Source organism: Panulirus ornatus, chromosome 13, assembly GCF_036320965.1.
Source record: "Panulirus ornatus isolate Po-2019 chromosome 13, ASM3632096v1, whole genome shotgun sequence".
NCBI classification, from domain to species: Eukaryota; Metazoa; Arthropoda; class Malacostraca; order Decapoda; family Palinuridae; genus Panulirus; species Panulirus ornatus.
In genome coordinates, this window is record NC_092236.1 from 23,859,454 (window position 1) to 23,864,319 (window position 4,866).

Here is a 4,866-nt window from a genome sequence, read left to right on the forward strand (position 1 = left end):
AAGGTTGACGTGCTGTCAGTGGATTGAATCAGGGCATGTGAAGCGTCTGGGGTAAACCATGGAAAGCTGTGTAGGTATGTATATTTGCGTGTGTGGACGTATGTATATACATGTGTATGGGGGTGGGTTGGGCCATTTCTTTCGTCTGTTTCCTTGCGCTACCTCGCAAACGCGGGAGACAGCGACAAAGCCAAAAAAAATATATATATATATATATATATATATATATATATATATATATATATATATATATATATATATATATATATACTCATTTATCTATTTGTTTATTTACATCATTGTCCTCCTGTAGAAGTTAATAAAGAAAAGAAAGGAGCCACAGTCAGTCATAAAAGGGAAACTTCTCCAGTGGACCAAAAATTCCCCAGGTGGGAGGTTACAAATGTTGCACGTCGGAAGTGTTGTTTTAAGCTGGGCGAGAGAAACCAGTGGTGTCCAGCAGGGCTTTTGTCTGACAACTTGTGCTGTTCCTGGCCTATGTTACTGATATGCCAGAAGGACTGAATATGTTTGCTAATAATGCTGAGATTATAAGAGAGGGAAAGAATATGGAGGAATGTGGAAATTCTTTTAAGGAGAATAAGACAGGTTTCAACTGCATTCCAGTAACTAGACGATGAAGTCTAGTGCAACGAAATCAAGGGAGATGTGTATTGCTTATGTTCAAAGAGGCTTCGTCATGAATTCAGTTTTGTAACAGACACTTTTCAAGGATATTCTTGATAAAGGGATCCTGAGGGTTGATAATGTGATAACCCTGTTCTCACATCATTACAACAGGAAGATTGTTAAGGAAGGGGAGCGGGTAATAATTCTTTCCTCACATCACCATCAAAGACACAGTGAAGAATATCATCATGAAGACGTTGAGAAAAAGTAGCCGAAGGTTATACTCGACACATACACTAGAATATGTAAGACCTGTTGGGTTATTCTACCTGAGGGGACACTGATCTCCTGGAGGAGGCGCAGAAGCGCCTCCAAAGTAAGTAAGCTAAGGAGGTAGTGGCTAGCAGGTATGGAACTATCCACGCTGAGATAAGGGAAAGTAGAGATTTTTTTTTTTTTTTTTTTTTTTGCTTTGTCGCTGTCTCCCGCGTTTGCGAGGTAGCGCAAGGAAACAGACGAAAGAAATGGCCCAACCCACCCCCATACACATGTATATACATAAGTCCACACACGCAAATATACATACCCACACAGCTTTCCATGGTTTACCCCAGACGCTTCACATGCCCTGATTCAATCCACTGACAGCACGTCAATCCCGGTATACCACATCGCTCCAATTCACTCTATTCCTTGCCCTCCTTTCACCCTCCTGCATGTTCAGGCCCCGATCACACAAAATCTTTTTCACTCCATCCTTCCACCTCCAATTTGGTCTCCCTCTTCTCCTCGTTCCCTCCACCTCCGACACATATATTCTCTTGGTCAATCTTTCCTCACTCATTCTCTCCATGTGCCCAAACCATTTCAAAACACCCTCTTCTGCTCTCTCAACCACGCTCTTTTTATCTCCACACATCTCTCTTACCCTTACGTTACTTACTCGATCAAACCACCTCACACCACACATTGTCCTCAAACACCTCATTTCCAGCACATCCATCCTCCTGCGCACCACTCTATCCATAGCCCACGCCTCGCAACCATACAACATTGTAGAGATATGATAACAATATTGCTTGTTTCTGAACATATTTCATGATGAAGATATTGAAATCAAGATCATGCATGACAGGTGGACGAGAATACGCAGTAGGAAGCAAAGTAAAAGGTGAGGAAATATGATCATAGTAACAGAGTTGTGAATGGAATGCATAAGTTAAGTGAGGAAACTGTAAATGTAGAAAGTTTAAATGGGTTTAAAAAGTTTGCATGATACAAAAGAAAGCTTAAAAGATGTGATCGCATAAAGGTCAAACTTCCTCCCCGTATTACGCAAATAGGAAATTACATAGCTGAATAGAAAAATAACACGCACCTATAATTACACAGACTTACACACGCACATATACGTAGCCCATCCACGCACATGTATAGAAGCACATATAACCCATACACGCACACACACATACATAGCAACATACGGAAACATATATATTTACAGATACATCCACACATACTTTTTGGAAACTAAACACACACACACACACACACACACACACACACACACACACACACACACACACACACACACACACACAAATACACACACACACAGACACACACACAGACACAGACACACACACACACACACACACACACACACACACACACACACACACACACACACACACACACACACACACACACACACACACACACAAATGAGGACACATAAAGAACAGAAAATATACCAGGCTCAAAGAGATGATATAATCATGGAAATAACACAAGGCTAAAAAATTTCTATGGGATCATAACATGTCAGATGGAGTCCAGTAGCCGTGATGTACGTCACTGTTATGGACGGGTCTGTGAAAATTTACAGTGACGGAGGAGGAACACTGGTACCTCTTGTTTCAAGTATAGAGGGAAGCTCGAAAAAGGGAAAACGTGGTTCTATGAAAAATATAGAAAAGCGAAAGCGCTTAGGGAAGCTCTGTGTAGGAGGCGTAGGTGGCTCTGCAGCCAACCACCACTTGAAAGGCAGTAGACTGTAAGGAATGAGTATTGCAAAATGACAAATGTCAAACAAAAGAAAAAATCTTTCACAAGAGAATCGAGGACAAGACCGAAGCTATTCAAAACTTTTATATGAATTCATCAGGAGTAACTTGAAGAGCAGCTAATCAGACAGGGGGATCAGAGGGAAGGATCTTCGAAGATGATGCAGAAGATACTCGCGGAGATGAATGACAAGTTCTAAAGGGTGTTCACAGTGGAAGACACCAAGACTAGTGAGGCTAAATGGGAAGGAGGTCTTGGAGGACCAAATAAAAACGACGTTGATACACTGCTAAAGGGCTTAGGCTTATATGGGGCTCATGATTCTGATGACGTTTCTCCATGTTTTGAAGAATTCTGCAGACACGTTGACATGCCACTTGAAATACTGTTCAAGATGTCGCTGGAGGAGTAGAAAGTGCCAGATGAGATGAATGTGGGCTGTAAGATACCAGAAAAGGTAATCAGTAAGGAGATATGTGACTATTGCAAAGGTGAGACCTGATTGAGAGACAAAAAGGAAACAGGGAAAGGTCAGGCCTAACAAACCAGATGGACTTCTGTAAGATAGTGAACTCTGTTTCAGCCAAAAGAGAACTTTGGGTGTATTGTGTGCATCAGGATCTCCAGAAAGCGATTGTCGTTGTACTACATAAGAGGTTGATGCAGAAGTTAGATAGTTTGGCAGGAGTACAATGGTGACTCTTCCTATTGACGAAAAAAAGATCTTAGTAGAAGGGAACAAAAGACGTGAGTCAAAGGAGCCTTTTTGAAATAGGCTGAGGTCACCCTTCACGTGCTGGATGGCTCATTCCCGGAGCAACTACTCGTTTTCGCTCTTTGTAAATCATTTTTATCTGAATATTTTTGCAAATTATGCTAAGGACTTGAGAGAAATCTAGAATAATGAGGATTACATCAACTTAAAATTGGTTCATGAAATTCAACAAAAGAAAAAGCAAAGGAGTGAGGTTCTCGATTCTGATATCATTTAGCAGGTTGTATATAGGCTTCAGGACTCTATGTGTGAGAGGAACTTGGTAGTTGACATTGCACCTGAACTCTCTCCACAGCCACACCTCAGGAAAACTCAGCAAACTGCTTGTATCCTACATTAGGCCAAAACTAGAATTTGTGTCTCAAGTTTGATCAACGAACTTAATGTAGCACAAAAGAAGTGAGTTACAGCAAGAGATTAAAGGCCATTAGTTTGTTCACCACGGAAGATAAGACTGAGGAGTGTCTTGCTTACAACAATTAAGCTATCTAACTAACCAGTTTGATGAAGGCAACAGCGAATATTTCTTACAAAGATGTGAGGAAAGAAGCACCAGACGCCATAAGGAAGAAATTTTTTTTAGGATATATGTAAAGAAGTACTATCATAGTATGAGTAGTGGTAGAACAGACTGAAATGAGTAATGAAACCGTGAAAGCAGACAGCATCTGGAATCTTTAAAGTGTCGTATGGCGGTAGAGAAAATTCAAGAGATGGGCTCTTCGAGCGTAGAAATCCCACCTCACACAGTACAAGGAAGTAATCTCACACACACACACACACACACACACACACACACACACACACACACACACACATACATACACACACACACACACACACACACACACACACACACACACACACACACACACACACACACACACACACACAAATAAAAGAATGATAAATAGTTTCACAAGGAATTATGTTATTTTTTTCATCACAAAGGATCCCTCAATTAATGAAGAGAAGACGGAATCAGAGCGATAGCGATCTGGCGTTAATCAGCACACAGTGATGATCACACGGAGAAAGTAATGCCTTAGAATCCCTCGGTCGAGACGAAATATCATCGTATATCATCAAGGCGTGTGTGAAAGCCTGACGATACAGTGAGTTGCATTGTTTTGTACTAGTCACTGGAGGGATTAATATCAACAGAATGGGAAAGGATTAGTGCCAGTATGTTGGAACAAGATTAGTGCCAAGAAAGCTGAATGGGATCCCTGCTAATAGAGTGGATGAGGATAAGTACGAAGCGGGTAGCAGGGTATTAATGACGCCGCTGTAGAGAGGAGGGAACCTGTCCATTTTCAAGACAAGGACTGAGAGCTCACAGCAAGCCTTCATCACTAATCACTGCGATACGTTAAACTCAAGATGCATTTAAC